Below are 20,936 nucleotides of genomic sequence, written 5' to 3' on the forward strand. Positions count from 1 at the left end.
CAGTATTCCAAAGTGGCTATATGTTCCCACCAGGAAAGGATGAGAGTTCCAGTTGTTTCCACAGCCTTGCCACTCTTGGTATTGTTGGTCTTTTTCAGTTTAGCAGTACTGGTTAGGTGTGTAGTGGTCTCTCACTGAAGCACACATATGCCCGCCTCTCCAACTCTTCTGGGACCAGTGCCCCTGCCCCACACTCCTCCTTAGCCACTCTGACCATCTCTCTGTTTCTCCCATGTACTGAGCTTCTTTCCTGGAATTCTCATCCTCTCAAAATTTCCATAACTGGTTCCTTCTCATGATTCAGTTCTCAGAACAAGTGTCACCTCCTCAGAGGCCTTTCCTCACCACCCTCTCTGTTGGTGTCCTCAACACTTTTGATCATATTACTCTGTTTGTTTTCTTTGTAGCAGTGAGTCCTATCTGAAAGAATCTTATATGTTTGTCTACTTGTTGACTGTCTGCCCCGTAAGAACATTAGCTCCAGGACCAACGGCATTTTGTCTGTTTTGTTTACCTAGAATCTGATAGATAGTAGGTGTTCAATATATATTGTTGAATGGATTTGCAGTCCAAAGTGGATGTTCAATATATTGGTCTTTGAGGTCCTGGGAACTAAAGGGTATGCATATCAACAACAACAAAAATATTTAGGGACTTCCCTGGCAGTCCAGTGGTTAGGACTCAGCGCTTCCACTGCAGGGGGCTCTGGTTCCTTCCCTGGTTGGGGAACTAAGATCCCGCATGCTGCGTGGCGTGGCCAAAACAAAACAAAACAAAACAAAAAAACACAAAGGAAAAATATTTAAAGCATAAATTATTTTTATTGCCTGGAGCAATTTGATTTTGCATGTAAATATGCTTAGAAACCTAAAAATACAGGAAAATAGAAAGAGGAGGAAAATCAACCATAGTTCCACCAAATGACTGTGGTTTTAAAATGTAAATCATTTAAAAATTTTAACTAGGCTTAAAATTTTGATTTTTTAAAGTTAATATTAACTTAATTAAACAATATTTCAACATGGAAAAAAATTCAAACAGTATATCCTTCTGGAAAAAGCTACTCATATACAAACATAGCTATATCTATCTGAATTTTTTCCAAAAATAGTATCATACTGTATACATTGCTTTGCAACTTACTTTTTTTGTTTAACAATTTATCTTAGAAATCATTCCACATCAATATGTGTATTGGTTAAGATTACGTTCAGCTGCAAGTGATGGAAAATTCAAAATATCAGTGCCTTGCAAAATTAGACATTGATTTCTCCCTCATTAATGAAATCCAGGGGTAAGTAGCCAGGCAATACTAGGACTACACAATTATCAGGGACCCAGATTCCTTCTGTCTTTTGCTATGCCATACTCAACATGGGGCTTCTACCTCATGGGCCAATATGGCTGAGCTCCAGCCATTACATCTGCATCTAGCCAGTAGAAAGAGGGAAAAAAAGAGAGGGACATCCTTCCTCCCATTAAGGACACTTCCTATGACATTTTTGCTCAGCTCCCACTAGTCAGAACACAGGGACACACCTAGCTGCAAAGGAGGCTGGGAAATATATTCTTTGTTCCAGGTAGCCATGTACCCAGTTCAAAAAGCAGAGGAGAGGTCTTCCCCAGTGGCGCAGTGGTTAAGAGTCCGCCTGCCGATGCAGGGGACACGGGTTTGTGCCCCAGTCCGGGAGGATCCCACAGGCCGCAGAGCAGCTGGGCCCGTGAGCCATGGGCACTGAGCCTGCGTGTCCGGAGCCTGTGCTCCACAACGGGAGAGGCCACAACAGTGAGAGGCCCGCATACCACAAAAACAAAAAAAGAGGAGAATGGATATTGGGGGATGACTAACAATCTCTGCTACAGTATACATAGATTTACCTCATTTTAAAAAATGGAATTTTTTAATAGCCCCCTGTCCACTGGAAAGCAGGGGCCACTCACCAGACCTCCTGTCCTGCATTTCCAAATTGAAGTCTCCCTTAGGTGTGTGATTGGTAGAGCTATGATCTAGCTGCAAGGGAGGCTGGGAATTTGAGTTCTGACTTCCAGGTTGAGAGGCAAAATTCATGATAGGAGGATTTCCCCAAATGTAGAAATGCCATTTAGAATTTGGATCATTCCTCTCATCAAAGACAACTATATACATTAGACAAATATTTTCAAATCTTAAAAGCATCAAAAATCTAACAAGGTAGTGAGGAATTACTGGACCAAGATACATGAAATGATAAGAATCCAGAGGGATTAGAGTTGCCAGATAAAATATAGGGCTCCCAGTTAAATCTGAATTTCAGATAAACAGCAAAATATTTTTTTAGCATAAGTACGCCCATGCAATATTTGGGACATAGTGATACTGAAAAATAATTTGTTGTTTATTTGAAATTCAAATTTAACTTGATGTCCCCGTATTTTTTTTTTTGCGGTATGTGGGCCTCTCACCGCTGTGGCCTCTCCCGTTGCGGAGCACAGGCTGCGGACGCGCAGGCTCAGCGGCCATGGCTCACGGGCACAGCCGCTCCACGGCATGTGGGATCCTCCCAGACCGGGGCACGAACCCGCGTCCCCTGCATCGGCAGGCAGACTTTCAACCACTGTGCCACCAGGAAAGCCCCATCCCCATATTTTTATTTGTTAAATCTGGCAACCCTAACGGAGAAGTGAGTCCAGCATTTGGGGCTGCTTTTACCCAAGGGCATTTGCCAATCTGAGTCATCAGAGAGCCTGAGCTGTGCTTTTGAAAGCTTCTTAGGACTACAGGCACAAAATTGGAGTTCAGGGCCTAACAAGGTTGTAAACTCTGATAAACTACCTCTGTGGTAAGCTATTACTTTGATGACCCCCAATGAACCGTGACTATTGGTCTTCATGCCCTGTGATCCGCTTTACCCAATAGAACGTGGTGCAAGTGATGTTGTGCTGGGTCTGGTTCAAGCCTCAAGAGGGCAGCTTCCATATTTTGGCTTTGGGAAGCCAGCCGCCATGTAAGAACTCCTACTACCCTAAGAACTGGGACCTAACCAAGGAATCGGTGACACGTGCCCAACTAGATTTCAGAATTACCATGGACCTGTAGCTGCCATGTGCCTGCCATTTCCTCCTTTCTGAATAGGAATATTTATTGGGATTTTCCTTCCTCTGCCTCACCATTACCTGTGGGGAGCAGATAACTTGTCTCTCTAATTCAAAAGTCATCAGATTCAGAGAAGAATCCCTTGAGAAACCTCATTCACACGTGGACCTGATTTAGATGATGAAATTATGGACTTCAAGCTCAATCTTGGTAATGGGGTGAGATCTGGGGGTCTTAAGAGGTGGTGAGTGTATTTTGCTTGTGGGAGGAGGTATATCATTAGGGGACAGAGGGCAGATTGTAATAGATTGTTACTTCAGTGGGCCCCAGTGAACCATGCACTGTGGTATTCACATCATTATTAGTTCCCTCCCCTTGAATCGGGACTGGCCCATGACCTGCTTTAACCGACAGAACATGGTGGAAATGATGCTGTCAGTTCCAGGCCTAAACCTTAAGAAGGCTTGGCAGCTTCCACATTTGCCCTTTGGAGGAAGCCAGCCGCCATGTTTGGAAATCCAGTTATGCAACTCAGTGGTTTTAATGCATTCACAGAAATGTGCAACCTTCACCACAGTCAACTTTAGAACATTTTCATCACCTCAAAAAGAAACCCTGTACCCTTTACCTATTATCTTCCTATCCTTCCTTCCCCTACACTCCCAGTTCTAAGCAATCTCTAACCTGCTTCCTGTCTTCTGTCTTCCCTTTTCTGGACATTTCAAATGAATGGAATCATATAATATGCAGTCTTTTGTGACTGGCTTCTTTTACTTAGCATAATGTTTTCAAGGTTCATCCACATTGTAGCATCTATCAGTACTTCATTCTTTTTTATGGCCAAATAATGTTCCACTGTATGGATATACCACATTTTGTTTATCTATTCATCAGCTGATAGGCATTTGGGTTGTTTTCACCTTGTGGCTATTATGAATTGATGCTGATATATACATTGGTGTACAAGTGTCTGTTTGAGTCTTTGTTTTCAATTCTTTTGGGTATATACTTAGGAGTGGAATTGCTGGGTCATATGGTGATTCTTTGTTTAACATTTTAGGAAGTGCCACGCTATTTTACATTCCCACCAGCAATGCCCAGGGGTTTCAATTTCTCCACATACTTACCAACACTAGTGCCCTTGTGGAAAATCAGTTGACCACAAATGTATGGGTTTACTTCTGGACTCTCAATTCTATTTCATTGATCTTGTATATTTCATTGTCAAGGATATGTCTACCCCGTTCTAATACCAGGTGTTGATTACTGTTGTTTGTAGTAAATTTTGAAATCAGGAAATGTAAATCTTCCTACATTGTTTTTCTTTTTAAATATTGTTTTGGCTATTCTGAGTCCCTTGCAATTCCATATGAATTTTAGAATCAGCTTGCCAATTTCTATAAAGAAGTCAACTGGGACTCTGATGGGATTGCACTGAATTTGTAGATCAATTTGGGGAGTATTGCCATCATAACAATGTTAAGACTTTTGATGCATAGGATGTTTTTCCAATTAGTTAAGTCCTTAACTACTTACAACAATGTTTTATAGTTTTCAGAGTATAAGTTTGGCACCTCTTTTGTTAAATTTGTTCCTAAGTATTTTATTCTTTTTGATGCTATTATAAATGGCATTTTTTCCTTAATTTTATTTTTGGATTGTCCATTGAAAGTGTATAGAAACACAATTGCTATTTATAATTGATCTTGTATCCTGCAGCCATGCTGAATTCATTTATTAGTTCTAACAGGTTTTTGGTGGATTCCTTAGGATATTCTATACACAAGATCATGTAATCTGTGAATAGAGATAGTTTTACCTTTTCCTGTCCAATCTAGATGCCTTTGTGTGTGTATGGATGTGTCTTTTATTGAAGTATAGTTGATTTACAGTATTATATTAGTTTTAGACATACAACATAGTGATTCAATATTGTTATAGATTTTACTCCATTTGAAATTATTGCAAAATAATAGCTATGTTTCCCTGTGCTGTACAATATATCCTTGTTGCTTATCTTTTTTTTTTTTTTTGGCCGCACTGTACGGCATGCAGGATCTTAGTTCCCCAACCAGGGAATGGAACCCATGTCCCCTGCAGTGGAAGCACAGAGTCTTGACCACTGGACCACCAAGGAGGCCCTTGCTTATCTATTTTATATGTAGTGGTTTGCATCTTAATCTCATACCCCTATCTTGCCCCTCTCCCCTTCCCTCTCCGCTGGGGTAACCACTAGTTTGTTCTCTACATCTGTAAGTCTGTTTCTGTTTTGTTGTATACATTTGCTTGTTTTATTTTTTAGATTCCACATATAAATGATAACAGAGTATTTGTCTTTTTCCATCTGACATTTCACTAAGCATGATGCTCTCTCGGTCCATCCACATTTGTTACAAATGGCAGAATTTCATTCTTTTTTTATGGCTGAGTAATATCCCATTGTGTGTATCTATCTATCTACCAACCACATTTTCTTTTTCCATTCAGCTGTCGATGGACACAGGTTGTTTCCATATGTTGGCTATTGTAAACAATGCTGCTATGATCATTGGGTGCATGTATCTTTTTGAATTAGTGTTTTCATTTTCTTCAGATGTATACCCAGGAGTGGAACTGCTGGATCATACAGTAGTTCTAGTTTTAGTTTTTTGAGGAACCTCCATACTGTTTTCCATAGTGGCTCCACCATGGACGCCTTTTAATTTCTATTTCTTAACTAATTGCCCTGGCTAGGACCTCCAGTACAATATTAAATAGAGGTGGCAAGAGTGGACATCCTTGTCTTGTTCCTTGTTTTGTTTTCTGGGAAAAGTATCTAGTCTCTCACCATTAGGCACGATATTAGTTGTGGTTTTTTGTAGATGTCCTTTATCAGGTTGAGGGTGGCTGCTTATCTTTACAAATAAAATCTTATTGTTAAATAGCCAGGCCATTCATTGATGTGTTGTCTATGTCTGTTTTGTACTATAATGACAGAGTTGAGTAGTTATGATAGAGACCATATGGCCTGCAAGCCTAAAATATTTACCATCTGGCCCTTTAAGAAAAAATCTACTGACATCTGTTTTAAACTGCTAAATTTGGGGACAGTTTGCTATGAAACAATATATAACTGAAAAAAAAACTCCCCATCTTCAACTGGGACCTCAAAGAACTGTAGCACTGAGTAAGGGGAAACCATAAATGAACAAACCCTCCCACAGACTCTAGTCTAGCTTCAAGTTATCAGAGAGGTTCAGAAAATCAGAAGCCCCTGAAATTGGGTTAAGGTGATCCTAGCTTGCTAGTATGCCAGGATGCCTGCAGAAACAAATGGAAATCCTTTCTGGAGGAAGATACTATCATCAACGTCTCAAATGATTTTTCAAATACAATGTCCAAAACATAACCAGGTACATGAGGAGATAAAACAACATGAGGAAGAACCAGTAGGAAAAACTGACAATGGAAGTGGACCCCCCCGGGACTCCAGATTCTGCTCCTCCCCCCACCAGGGACACAGACCCTAAAACAACTATACTTACTATGTTTAAGGAGAGAAAAGCCGAGCTTGAAAATTAAGTAGGGCACTAAGGGATATAAGAAGTGACATAGCAGATCTGAAAAAGAACCAGATAGAAACTCTAGAACTAAAAAAAATAGAATAACCAAATTTAAGAGCTCAGTGTATGGGTTTAAGAGGAGAATTTTTTTTAAAAGCCGAAGAGAGAATTAGTGAACTGAAAGAGAAGAAATTTTTAGAACAAAGCATGGAAGGACAAAAGATAGAAAATACAGAAGAAAGGGATGTAGTGAGAAGGTCTAATATATATTTCAACTGGGGTCCCAGAAGGAAAGAGGAAAATGTACAGAAAGAGTATTTGAACATACAATGGCTGAGAGTTTTTCAAAATTGATGAAAAACTATTTAAAAGGTGATAGCCATGAAATGACAGATATCCATTCCATCAGGTGTTCTGACTCTTAAAATCCTTCATGTACAAATCTACGTTTGAAAGGATTCTGAAACTGACATGGAGGTAGCTCTGAAGTGGATGGAATAGTGCTTGGGTGGGCTTAGTTCAAATATGAACTCTGCCACCTCCTAGCTGTGCCACCTGGAGAGGTTGCCAAACTTCAGTTTTCTCAACTGATAGATGGGACCGGTAATATAGGCCCACTCCACGTTGTCACTGTGAGAATCAGGTGATACAATGCATATGAACAAACCAAGTTATTTTATTTTTCATTTTGTTGGTTGTGCCGTGCAGCTTCTGGGATCTTAGTTCCCTGACCAGGGATTGAGCCCGTGCCCTGGGCAGTGAAAGTGCAGAGTCCTAACCACTGGACCACCAGGGAATTCCCCATGCTAAGTATTTTAAATGAGATATGGTTTGAGTAGTATCACAAGCATTCCTAGGGGCATTAACAGTGACAGGTAGGATGGGCAAATAATTTGCTGGTCCCATCACAAAATAAAAATGTGGGCCCCTTGTTAAAACATTAAGAATTTCAGGACAGTAACAGCAGAGCATTAATCCGAGCACAGGTTACACTCCCATGAAGCCAGCTGTGGTGACAGGCCTTGCAGAGGACTCCTGTGCGCACGAGGAAAGGGTTGCTCATCTCACACCCAGGTGTCTGCAGCCATAGCCCACGTTATCTTTGCGTTCTGAAGGGCAGCAGTGCTTAGGGAAATTGCAAGCATGCATGTTTCCAAATGCTGAGGCAGGCAAGTGCAGTGACCGGAGTGGTTTTCTGAGAGAGTGGGTGTGGCCAGCCAGGCTGCCATCGGAACTGTGGAACTGACCGTTCCCCACAGACTCTGGCCTAGAAAAAAAAAAAAAAAGTCTGCAGCTGTATCTACAGGGCCTGTTGTTTTTTGCTGCGGTGTGTTACAACACAGCCTGGCAGCCTCCCGGGTCTTTCTGTCTTCCTCCTGGAAGAGCCTGGTCCCAGACCATGTGACATGGCCACACAGCCCTGCAGATTTGCCCACACTGTTCCTTGCTGTTCCCTCAGTTACTAGGCTTTTCCAGGTCTGCATTCTTTTGCTCCTGCTATTCCCTCCTCCGCACCCCCCCCCCACCCCCGCCCAGGGGAGTTCCTTTCCTTCCTCTTCCACATCTGTCAGTCTGGCAAAAACACCATCTTTTAATACTTATCTTTTAAGACTCAGCTTAGAGTCACCTCTTCCAGGCCTTTCCTGACTCTCCCAGGAAGAGCAAATTCCCCTCTCCTTGGAGTCATCCACTGGCCTATGCATAGCCACTCCCTATGCAGACATCTGTCACAGTCTCTGAAACATAAGGAGCACTGATATGCAATGTGGATGTCACTGTCTTTTAGGCTGAAGCCCTTAAGGATTGGGACAGTGTCCTCTCACCTCTGTATACCCTGCACACAGCACAGTGCTTAATACTTGCTGTTAAAAAGCATGGTAGATGCTTAATCAACTGGTGTTAGTATGCAGAGTAGTTTTACTCACCATTGTCTTACTGAATTAATGCACAAATAAATTGTTTCAGTGACTCTCCCTGGCATCTGGTAAAAAGGGAAGCTTCTAGGCACTGAGACAGGGCCTTTGCCCTTGACGAGGTTTCAGTGTCAGCTCTAGTGGTTATTTCTGCAGGCAGCACCTCTTGAAGGCAGGGATGGTGATTTGTAGAAGCTCGTCATCAATACCTAAATGACGCAGGTGATATAGCTTAGACAGCAGTTGTGGAGCTAGGAGATGTTAGGTTTCCATAGGTAATTAATAAGCTCCATAGCTATGGGACTTCAGGTTTCTGTTTTCTCAAAAATGAGATTGAGCTAGCTACTCCCTAAGGCCCAGATGGCTAGCTCAGTCCCCTCATCTGAATCTCTGGGTGGCCATTTCATTGGAGGGGACTGAGCACCTCCTGAAGCTGAGTTGCTCAGCAGGTCTACCCTTTCGCAGGTGGCAGAGAACACAGACATCTTTTAAGGCCCTTTGCTCTCTCAGTCACCTGGGATCTCATGTTTGAAAGGTAGAAAGCCACAGGAAAGCGTAGTCTTCACAGTCCCTGAGTGTCCAGAGGGAAGTGCTATGTGCTATGGTTCTCCAGGTGGGATTTTCCCCAGTTCCAAATGGACAACTTTGAGTTCCTGGTATTGTTTCCTGGGGCTAACCTCACACAAACAAGCCTGGTCTGTCACTCTCCATCCTCAGGGCAGGTCTAGTGGGCAGACAGGAGGGCAGAGCTTTCAGAGAGAGAGATCCGTATGCTTAGTCAACTAGCTTCTTTAGGCATTAGTTTTCCCGGAGATAAGGGATGGTGGGAGGGGGTGTCGGTCAGTTTCCTCCATCCCTTCCCTCCAGCCCCCACAAAGGGCAAGGGCCAGACACGTGGGCTGGCGGGGAGAGGCGGAGGTTACACCAAGGCGGAGGTGCAAATGGTCGGGGGCGGGACCTTATTTGCATGGACGGCGCGCGGCCGCCAATCCGGACAGGCGGAGCGACAGCCCGCGCGCCTTTTGGGGGCGGACTGACAGCCCCGGGGCCCTATGGGAGGCGGGTCCTGCGGCCGGCGGGGGTGGGACGGCGCCGGGCGCTGCCCGGGGGATTCGGGCCGGTTCGCGGGCGCTGCCAGTCTCGGGCGGCGGCGTCCGGCGCGCGGGTGGCTTGCTGGGCGGGCTGAGGGGCAGCGGCTCGCGGGCTAGGCGGAGAGAGACAGGGCAGACGAACAACCGCGGCGACAGGTACTGGCTGCATGGCCGCAGGGATGGGGAGTGTGGTCGCTAAGCCCAGGGAGCCGAATTCCCTGCTTCGCGGTCCGGCCGCCGCTGCGCCGCCTCCTCGCCCCCTCACGCGGTTCCCCAGCCCGGGAGCGGCGCGTCGGGGCCAGGGGGGCCTGGGGAGCCCCCAGACGGGCGCGCTGGAGGCCCCTAGCTCCGCTGCGGGGCTCCTCTACGTCCCGCCGGGCCGCGGGGCAGGGGCTCCCTCCTGGAGGCGCGGAGCCGGCGACTCCTGGAGCGGCTCCCCGCCCCCCGCCGCGCTTTCTCTCTCGGAGGCGAGGCCGGTCGCGCCCGCTGGTCCTCACCCGGCTTTTGTTTCCCTCCCGGGGTGACAGGTCACGGCTCCCATCCGCGGCCCCCGACTCGCCCGAGGCCCGGCGCCCGTGACCGCGGCAGCCCGGAGCAGACGGCGGGACCGGCGGAGAGCCGGGAGGCGCGTGAACAGCAGCTGCCGCGGGCGGGAGAGAAACTTCGCTTTCCGGGGCCCGGGCGGCGGGAGAAGTGGAGCCCGGGTGAGCCGTGCACCGGGACGCCGCGGGCGCGATGGAGCCGCGCTCACCAGGCGGGCCAGCCGAGAGTGAGGATAACGGAGCGTCCCGTCGCCGCCGTCCTGGCTTTCGGTTTGCGCTCCCCGGGCGGTGGGTGTGGATGCGCGTTCACCGTTTTCACCTGCCGCCCAGGGACCAGTGACTGGGAACAGCATCCCCGCTCTCGGCCGCTCGTAGAGGGTGCGGGTGCGGGTGCGGCGGCGTTCTAACAGGTGATAATCCTAGTGCCAGGTGAAAGCCAGTGAAAAGTTGTTTCAGAGCTCAGTATTCAGTTCACTCTGGGACGTTATAACGCCTTCTCCCTTAATGATTTCTAAAAAGGTGTGCTGACCGCAGTATAGTAGTCAAAACTAGTATTGATTGGGGGAAAAAAAAGGTGGGGGGCGGGTGTTGTCAGCGTGTAGATTGCCTTCTTTCCATTGACTTGCCGGGAGGAGCATCTTTGTAAAAATCGGTTTCTGCAGTGGTGGCGAAAGCATGCATAGTAAGGTACAGGTTGTAAATGGAGAATGCAGAACTCTAGATATCCTTCACTGTGGTTCAGGGTAGCGTGTACAACGTTTGGCCGCCATTCAGTAAATTCTTCATGAAGCAGTTTGAGCTCGTGGTTTTGGATTTACTTTACAGGAGTGGAATAAGGCTTAGCGTTGAATGGGAGCTTTCTTTGCCTCTCTGAGGGCTCACAGGAGTGTTTATTTTCGTTGTCTTACCGTTTTGTTAGATTTTAGACAAGGGAAAAGTTAAGGCATATTTTGGTTCAGTATTTTGAGTAGTCTGTGGGAATTCTCCCGCACCACACCCCCCGCCCCGCATAAGAGTTGTTTTTTTTTCCCCAAGGATAGAGTTGAAAAACTTCTTATTCTTGTGGGAAATTTTTATTTGTTATACGTTTCACTTATTTTCTGTTTCTCTCTCTCCCATCTGACCTCACTTAACAATACAGTTATGGCCCTGACCAATTTAGGGCATCTATAGAAAAAAAAGTTTTTAAATAATGTATAATTACTTTAAAATATATTATGAAGGTTATTAATAACATTGATTTGTGAGGAGCAGTTGATTTAGATTACTCAGTTATTTTCTTCTAATGTGTCTTTTTTATATCTATGCTGGGTATGATTTGTACTTAAGAGATGTAAGTTTAACTTCTTAAGGACAGTTATTTTAATTATGGTACTTTATTAGTGTTTCATTGAATAGTAATTTTAGTTACTTACGTAGCTAATTAGTAACACCTTTTACAGGTGAGCTCTTTAACCAATAGTCTAGTTGTGACTACTTGGGATTTAAAAAAAATCAAAGATGGACTTTATAAAATGTTTTATTTCTCTAAAACAACAGGCTTATATGCTGTGAGGTCTTTGTCTTTACAATATTTAACAAAACAAGTGTGTTTCTGAATCTTCAATTTTTTTAGTGATGGGAATTTTGGGTGAATTTCTTTTTTAAAACATGATTTTAACCAGTTCAACATGAACATTTTAAAATATTGGATTAGGCAACTAGTGAAATCTTCAATTTTCCGTTTATCCTTGGATTGGAAAAGGATACATATTTTAGGTTGTTTTGTTTCCTAAAGGCTTCTTACCTTAGAACCAGTCTAGAGAAGGAAGAGCATCCTCTTTCTCTAGCTGTAGAAGAAGTTATTACTGTTGAAAGCTGAGTTGGCTTTTTGATGTTTAGTGAAGGTAGATTGTTTGAACAGTGACTTGTGCAGAGTGGGTTTTATTATGTATAAGTAGTTCTAAGGAATCTTATGAGACTGGGGTTATGGGTGATGTATATAATTGTCCTTTAAAGTGTATAGGAATATATTAGTTTAACTACTATGTGTAATTAGAAATTTTATAGTCATTATCCTATAATGATGCTTAAATATACCACATATCATAAATTAAAGCTATATTCCTTAGTTTTATTTACGTAAAGCAAATTTGGGGAACTTTATGGAAGTGCCCTTTAATTAAAAGACTATTTTCAAATTCAGTTTTTACATATTTTAATTACTGATTGTTGTCCACTTTAACTTGCGGTAGACCATATCATAAAATTATCAACCACATTACAGCTTCAAAATTAAGCATAAGTTGAATTCTTGCATCTACACAATAAATGTTGGGAGTGTTTTTAAGTCACTGACCCTCAGGTGTGGCTCCTTTTTAGTTTGGGGGTGGGCAAATATTTTTGAATGAATAAAGCTACAAAAGAACAGGGACACATATTAAACCAGCTAAATTTGAGGGTAGATCACATGATACTGTTAGACATTAATACTGCTTTATTTAACAGTAGTATGCATGCTGTATCTGTCATTAAGAATATTTTCTGTAGGCCTTTAATATAATTTTCCACAATTCCTAACAAAGAATCTATATTGTATATATTTTGGCACACTAAATTCTGTAATTATTTTATGCTGAACAATTAAATATTTTATACATTTTATAATTCTGAGACTGTGTGAACTTTCTAACCTAGCTGATTAGTAATTAGATTTTGTTTTACATTCTGAATTTTTTTACAGCGCATTTTTAACTTCTGACATTATGTCCCCAAAAGTGTAAGGAAAATTAAATCTACACTCACCAGAGATTAGGTGGACATTGGTACGTAAATCACGTAACTATTGATTTAAAAGCAGTAGCCACGGGACTTACCTTGGTGGTGCAGTGGTTAAGAATCTGCCTGCCAATGCAGGGCACACGGGTTCGAGCCCTGGTCCGGGAATATCCCACATGCTGGGGAGCAACTATGCCTGTGCGCCACAACTACTGAGCTGCACTCTAGAGCCCACGAGCCACAACTACTGAAGCCCACACATCTAGAGCCCGTGCTTCGCAACAAGAGAAGCCACCGCAGTGAGAAGCCCGCACACCGCAGCTAGAGAGAGCCCACGCCCAGCAACAAAGACCCAACGCAGCCAAAAATAAATAAATTTATTTTTTTAAAAAAAATATATATGGTACATTTGAATTGTATGGTCTTGAAATTGTTCATTGTTTGGAAGGAAGAATAAAAGATGGAGAAAAATCAAAGGCTAGAAGAGGTTTTTTTTTCCCTTTTGTAGTTGCAAACCCTTCCTGAGGCAGATGATGGTAAATTTCTGGAACCGTTTGTAGTGTTCAGCCTCAGTCTTGGCAATTTATGTATGATGTTAAATAAGGAGCCATTCCTAGTCCCCTGAAAATGATCATCTGATTATCAAAAACAGGGCTGGGAATTTCAAATTGATCTCATCAAAAATCAGATTTGTGTGTATGTTTCTCAGTGTTCTATCTCTGGAAATTAAAGATCCTCCTCTACTGTCTGCCGAAAATTACACACAGAATTTGAAGGTTAGAATGTCTCTATCACAGACTTAATGCTGTAGTAAGATACTTTTTGGAACAGAAAACATCCTAGCCTTTTTCAGAATATACAGTGTTCTGAATGAGGATGAAATGGTCTTTACCCATGTTAAACATTAGCCAATGGAATTATTTCCATGTTTTTAACTTTTTAAAAAAGCAAGACAGTAAAATAGAATATTGACAGATTTTGGATTTGGCCCCTAGCATAAAAAATTATTACATGGTGGATGGTAATATTTAATGTTTTGAAATTCTAGTTTGAGAAAGGGATTTGTTATGAGAAGAAGGGCATTTCATTGAAGCAAAACGATAATTTACATGGAAAGAAATTTCTTTTGAATTAGTCTTAGGTTAAAACATAATACTTATTAAGAAAAATTGAAATGTCATCTTTCCTATCTTAAATTTACTTGCACTATGAACTTTATAAGGTCTTTTTTTTGAAAAATGAATTTATTTATTTATTTTTGTCTGAGCTGGGTCTTTGTTGCTGTGCGCGGGCTTTCTTTAGTTGCGGCGAGCCGGGGCTACTCTTCATTGCGGCACGCCAAGGGCTTCTCATTGCTGTGGCTTCCCTTGTTGCAGAGCACAGGCTCTAGGCACCGCGGGTTTCAGTAGTTGTGGCTCGCAGGCTCTTAAGCATAGGCTCAGTAGTTGTGGCGCACGGGCTTAGTTGCTCCGTGGCATGTGGGATCTTCCCGGACCAGGGCTCGAACCCATGTCCCTGGCATTGGCAGGCGGATTCTTAACCACTGTGCCACCAGGGAAGCCCTATAAGGTCTTTTAAAATATCTTTGTTGGTCCTAGGTGGACCTCTCAGAATCCATTTGTAGAGACACACACACATATATATACACACACACATAAATATATACACACAGGTAGATAAAGTATCTATGCTATATATATTTGCATTATATATGTAACTGTATGTTTGCTATATGTATATATATAAATCAATCCATCTATCTATACTGTGTGACTTCTTCACAGGCTTATTTATATGTGAAACCTGTTTTTTAAAAATGAAATCTTGCTACACCAAGAGGAATAAAGTACATGTACACAGAAAGACTGATAAAAATGTTCATAGCAGCTTTTTCACAATAGTAATGAACTAATGATTCATACAGTGACATAGATGAATCTCAGAAATATTATTCAGAGCGAGAGAAGCCAAACACAAGTATGTACTATAAGATGCCATTTATAAAAAAGACAGGAACAGGCCAAATTTAGGTATGGTGATAGAAATCAGAACAATGGTTTCTGGGTAAGGGCTGTGGATGACTGGAAAGGGGCAAAAAGGAACTTTTTAGGGTAGTGGAAATATTCTATAACTTGATTTGGGAATCAAGCTATGGAATTCAAGTGTACACCTTTGGGGTAAGTTTTCATTTTCATGTAATTTTTAACTTACAGAACAGCTGCAAGACCAGTACGAGGAACTTCCAGATTCACCAACTGTTGGTGTATACATTTGTTCACATTTACCCAGCTGAATACTTAAGATCCGTGCATTTTATGGTATGTAACTTTTACTTTCATAAGGGAAAAAAACTATAAAAATTTGTTGAAGATGAGGAGAATGACCCTGTTATCTGAAAAAAGTGAAATACCTCAATTTGAAATTAAGCAGTGCTTTAATAATGATGTAGGAGAAGAGAATTACTGACAGTCTTTTGTCTCTACATATATGTATCTATGCTGCTTCTCTTTGAAGTTTCATGGCAACATATTTCTGTTAGAAGAGAGAAGATCCTGAAAATAATTCAAGGCAAACTGCCAGCCAGGAAACTGTGCTTTATTTTGTTATCCTGTGTAAGTCACCTAGGGAATGAGACTGATACCTAGCGATAGCTTCCTGGGAATTGATAATTCCTGTTAAGAGAGTTGCACACCTTCAGTGTGCTAGGTTTTGCACAAACGTGCAGTCTTTACTGTCCTGGAACTCACCAGACAAAGAAGAGGCAAACAAAGCTGGTTGTCATTTGTGGGTGGTATTTATAGTAGGGGGAAGGGTTGGTGCTTGTAAACCATATAAACTAATCTTGATCGTAGGTTAAGTGGTAAATCTAAGGTGGTGAATTTGATGCTCACTGTTAGTTTAAACTGTAATTTAAATAGGTTTAATTTAAAGCAAATCACTCTACAGCAGCCCTAAAACTATGTCAGTTGTTTAAAACGTTCAGCTTTTTTTCTCGACTTACTATTTTATATAATCTTAAATATGTGTTCTTCACAATTTAGGATTGGGCATTATTTATGGATATTCATTTTTTAATCAGTTTTTTGCATCCACATAAGAAATTTGTTTATTTGGTTATTTACTAGAGTGGAATATGATTTGAAGTAACAGAATGACTAGCCAGCAGTTTCAGCAAATTAATCATTGATAACTGGGGATGAACATTTATGTTGCCTTTACTAACAAAAACCATACATTTATATGGTCTATATATTTTTCTTTAACAAATATAAGTTCTTTGAAGAGAAAAATGACAAATGTCCAACTCATCCAACATGGATAAAAGGAGGACTTTCTCCATTTAATGAACATATTCATTTTCCTTTGAAATGACAGGGCCTTATCTCCCTTTCATACACAGTAAATTTCATTGGTCTATTGAGCATGAATAAAACATTATTTGAAAAGTTTTCAGAATTTTGTTTTGAGTTGTCAAACCCTAACTGCAGATAGAACTTTAAAAATATCTGTAGGTAGCCTTTTTTTTTAGACTTTTTTATTATAAAAGTTTTAAACATATCCAGAACTGGAGAGAATAATAATGAACCTCCATATACCCATTCTTCAGATTTATTAATTATCAACATTTTGGTTAGTGTGCTTTTAAAAATTGATACATTCTCACAAATATTGTAAAATAGTAGTGGTATTAGCGTACCAGATTTTTCTCTCAATTTTTTTCAAAAGTTTCGTTGTAAATAGAGAAATCTGAAAAGCAGTGTGTTTTAACTCAGAGACTTAACTTTGGACAATCAGTAATTATGAAACTATTTTTATTCTAAGTTCCTTTCTGTCAATTCATAGCCTGGAAAAGAAAGATTAATTTTTTAGCCTTTTATTTATAATAAATTAGTCCAAATATTCTAATCTATAGAATAAGGTAGTACTGTTCATCTGGTAAGTTAGATTATCTTCAAAGTGTAGTGTCTGAGGAATGCTGTTGTCTAAATGTTTTGCTGTTACTTTCTCTTTCTCTAAAAACTCAGTCATTGCTGTGCTTTTTTAGGCTCCAAATGTATATCTTATGTCTAAACTCCAGGCCTTGCAAAACTGAGGCCCAAATTTTCACTTATGTCTTGAAACTAAATATGTTTAAATACCATCTCTGTAGCAACTGCACACCAACACCCCCTCTCTCCACCCCCAGTCAAAACGCTTCTCTTCCTGACTTTCCGCTTTAGCTGTTTGTGACACCATTATTCTTACTGGTCATTTTTTACTCTTCCTTTGCTTCTTAAGCTCAGTGAGCCACTAAATCACTTTGTTTTTAAATGTCTTTTTATCTTTTCGTCCTTTTTCGTTTCCACTCCAGTTGTCCTAATTTGGGTAACATGTTAGCAGGAAGTTATCCCTAATCTGTAATGAACTTCATACATATCAAAATTAAGATATGTTCCTAAAGTAAAATAGGGCATTTTCTTCCCTTTCAGAGAAGGCTTCAGTCAGTCTTATAAGCAAACACATAATTTTTAAGGGCTAGGAAATCATTATATTTAAACCAAGGTGATAGAGACGATTTCCAAATCACTCAGCTCTAATAACCTCGTGAACGATGGCCAGCAGGGCCCACAGTTTATCAAGGGATATAGGCAGCAGACTTTCTTGGACCACAGAAATAGCCCAGAATGAGTTCCTTCCAACAGAATATCTGCAGGTGCTTTGCAGTGGGGGAAATACTGAGTGTATATAACAAACTTTCAGGACTTCTTGTGTTTTTATGGTAAAAATAAAGATCTGTGGGTTTACCCAAAAATCCTTCTATTCCTTGTGGCATATTTCCTGACCAAGATAGTTCTTACCAAAAAGCCATTGTGCTGAAAGTGACACGATACTCTTACCTCGTTACTTTCCCTTCTTTTTACAGGCTCCTAGAATTGACGGTTGTCAGAAAGATAGGAACCTGAGGTTAGTTGGGAAGATATGAAATAGAAATGGGAAAATAAGTGATATCCATTCTACTTCCCGCTAGCAGTCGTCCACCCTCCAGTGGTCTTGGGCCTGAGTCCTTTACAGATGGATTGTAGCTTATCAGCTTGGCTTGCTTTTGGTCAGCTTATGGAGCTCTTTCTTCTTTCTGCTCTTCTGGGAAATGTTTGAATTTCTTCCTTGTAGAAATCAAGACCCAATTTAAGATTACTGACTTTGGGGATAAGAGAATAAAATTTGATATTGTTTTAGATAATCCAGAATACCTGATTATTTTCTTCTATGAGAAGTAGGAATAATATGGGGATTCTGAGATGCTTATGCAGAAATTAATTTAATAGTTATTACGAGTGGAAAATGGAAGAGAAAATTACACCGTTTCTAGGAAGCCTAGTATAGTAGGCATAGACAGGGATGAGATTCAGGAGTGATGCTACATGATCTTGGGAAAGTTAAAGTTACTTAACCTTACTGAGCCTTATATTAATTGTAAAATGAATGGGTTGGATTAGATAGTGTTTTAAGGTCTTTTTGCAGCTCTGAAATTCTAAAATGAGTGGTTTTTCAGGGGAAAAACTCCTGATTTATATACTGTTCCTGGTTAATGATTTTTTCAGTAATTGTTTCACCTACGTATTTTTCTGTTTCCATTAGAAGTTAGGAAAATAAATAATTAAAGGAGTCAGCATTTGCAAAATGAATTAGATTTTAGTGTTTTCATTTATCTACATCTCTCTACTGGATTTATTCTGGACTCACTTTCACCTTCTATTTGTGTCCACTTTCCTGCTTTTCTTGCTTTTTCTTTGCTATACAGTGTGACTTTCATCTCCCTCTTTTTGCTGCTTCTCCTTGCTACTGGTTTTTTCTAGCTGTCCATTGCCCATATTTCATTATGGACATGGAATTCGCCAAATAGACCCTTGAGTCTGAGCTACTGATAAATTAAATTTAGACATCCTAATAGTTGTCAGGATTAGTGGGATCCTTCTACTCGATAATACAGAAACTAGAGAGATTAGTCCTAGGGTAGAGGGAGTGGGGGAAGCCTGAAGGGAGAAGGAAGGGGATGGAAGAGTTTCCAAGGATTATTTAGATATTTTGATTTAAAATATAAGTTAAAATCTTCCTTAAGTTTTGATGATGGTGGCTCTGCCTGTGATATCAAAGTTTGGTCCTGAAGTCTTAGTGCACTGTGAGTTTCATCAGGGCAGCAGCTGTGCCTCTAATTCTGAATCCTTGGTGTTCAGCATAGTGCTGCAGAGTAAGTGAAAGTTGAACTGAGTTGTTGTTAGGACTGCTTCTTTCTTCAGGGTGTTTTGTGGTTGGCTGGAGATTAAGATTCTGGTTAGACCCTTAAGTAAGACTGTCACCACCACTTTGTGATATGGGACAAGATATGTAGCTTCTCTCTAAGCTCAGTTTCCTCATCTATAATAATAGGAGGTGCAGGCAGTATTAATACCTACCTAAGGGTTGTGAGGAATAAATGAGACAATACATATAAAGTACTTAGCCCAGAACCTGGCATATGTCTTCAATAAATATTAAATGCTATTATAGTTTCATTAATAAGCACTTTTGTATTCCAGATAATAAGTTCTGTTAGGTTCTAAGTAGCGTTGTTACAGAATAAATAAGACAAGATCCTGTCCTTAGAAAAGATAGAACATGTGCACAAAAGATAAATAACAACCTAGGTCTTGTGGTAAGTGACAAAGGAGTGGTTTACTTAAGGTCTCAAGAGGCAGGAATAATTGCTAAGCAGGTGAGAACTTCAGGAAGGTGACAGAGCTCCACCTAAGCCTTGTAGGACTAGTTAGCAAGTTAGGAGGACAGGCTCCTTGGAGCCAGTTTGCCTGTGTTGGAATCCTGACTCTGCTACTGTGTAATCTTTAGCAAGTTACTTGACCTTCTTCCTAGGATTGTTGAGAGAATTAAATGAGTTTATACATGTCAAGTGCTTAGAATGGTGCCTCAAACTTGGTTAGAGCATGATAAATTGTTATTATAAATTGGAGAAGGGAGAAAGCATTTGACAGAACACTGAGTGACAGTGAAGGGGAGATTTCATAGGTTTGTCTGAAATGATGAAGCCAAATGGACTGGAGGGAATAACCTGTTGGAAAATAGTGAGTGATTATGTTAGGGCAGAATTATGAATGATTAAGCCAGGGAGTATGGCATCTTTTCCATATGTACTGGGGGAACTTGGGAAGATTTCTTGGGTTATTTGTAAAACATTCTTGTGTGTTACAAATAGCATTTCTAAGTCTGTATCTCTAGCACTTCTCACTATCTTTCCTGATGTCATATAACTGAAACTACTATCATACTAATTTTGACAATGAAGCTCATGATCCTCTATTCTGAACCATTATGCCTCTTTAATTTGTCCATTTGTTTTTGTAAACATGTATTTTGGGCTTTCTCTTTTTCTCTCCATATTCTAGTTGTTTACATAATTCTTATTCCTTTTCTCCAGAGTTTAGTGGGTTTCTGCTATTTACCTCTCTGTCCTCAAAAATCCCAGTCTAGATCCTAAATCACCGAAGTCATGAAGTAGAAAGGGCCAGGGAGAGGGAAAAAGGGGGAGGAAGGTAGGGAAGTATGCTCTAGTCCAGCAGTCTTATTGTACAGATGAGGACGTTGAGGTCCAGAGGAAGTAAAGTCAGGATCCACAGCTAATTAATTAGTGGCCTGTACCTTTCAGAGCTAAACTAGGGCTGCTTTTTTACTGTCGTCCTAGTATGACTCTTAACCATCTGGGTGGGAATTACAGTAGTATTACCAATAATCTTTCTACTAACAGCTATCAAACACCAAGGTAAGAAATAATTTTACTGCCAGGAATAATGTGGTAATGATTCACTCTATTCTTAATGAGAAGCCCATGATCACACTTCTTGGACAGGCATTACTATTCTTAAAGTAATATTTAAAACCAAGGCTCCAGGGCTTCCCTGGTGGTGCAGTAGTTAAAAATCTGCCTGCCAATGCAGGGGACATGGGTTCGATCCCTGGTTTGGGAAGATCCCACATGCCACGGAGCA

General features: G+C 41.1%; 1 protein-coding gene across 8 annotated transcripts in view; it reads left to right on the forward strand.

Moving 5' to 3' along the window:
* The first annotated feature begins 9,651 nt into the window (after nt 1–9,651).
* The window catches only part of FKBP5 (FKBP prolyl isomerase 5), a 93,913-nt gene continuing 82,628 nt past the window's right edge, over nt 9,652–20,936 (forward strand). For 7 of the 8 annotated variants that reach the window (XM_029242708.1, XM_029242709.1, XM_029242706.1 and 4 more), the window contains exons 1-2: nt 9,652–9,775; nt 15,132–15,236. The gene's annotated coding sequence lies outside the window, so the exon portion shown is untranslated. Of the gene's footprint in view, nt 9,776–10,394; nt 10,572–15,131; nt 15,237–20,936 lie in introns of those variants that run through there. The other variant, XM_029242704.1, reaches the window with a different exon arrangement.

Source organism: Monodon monoceros, unplaced genomic scaffold, assembly GCF_005190385.1.
Source record: "Monodon monoceros isolate NGI ecotype Baffin Bay Population unplaced genomic scaffold, NGI_Narwhal_1 Super_Scaffold_3, whole genome shotgun sequence".
Lineage (NCBI taxonomy): Eukaryota > Metazoa > Chordata > Mammalia > Artiodactyla > Monodontidae > Monodon > Monodon monoceros.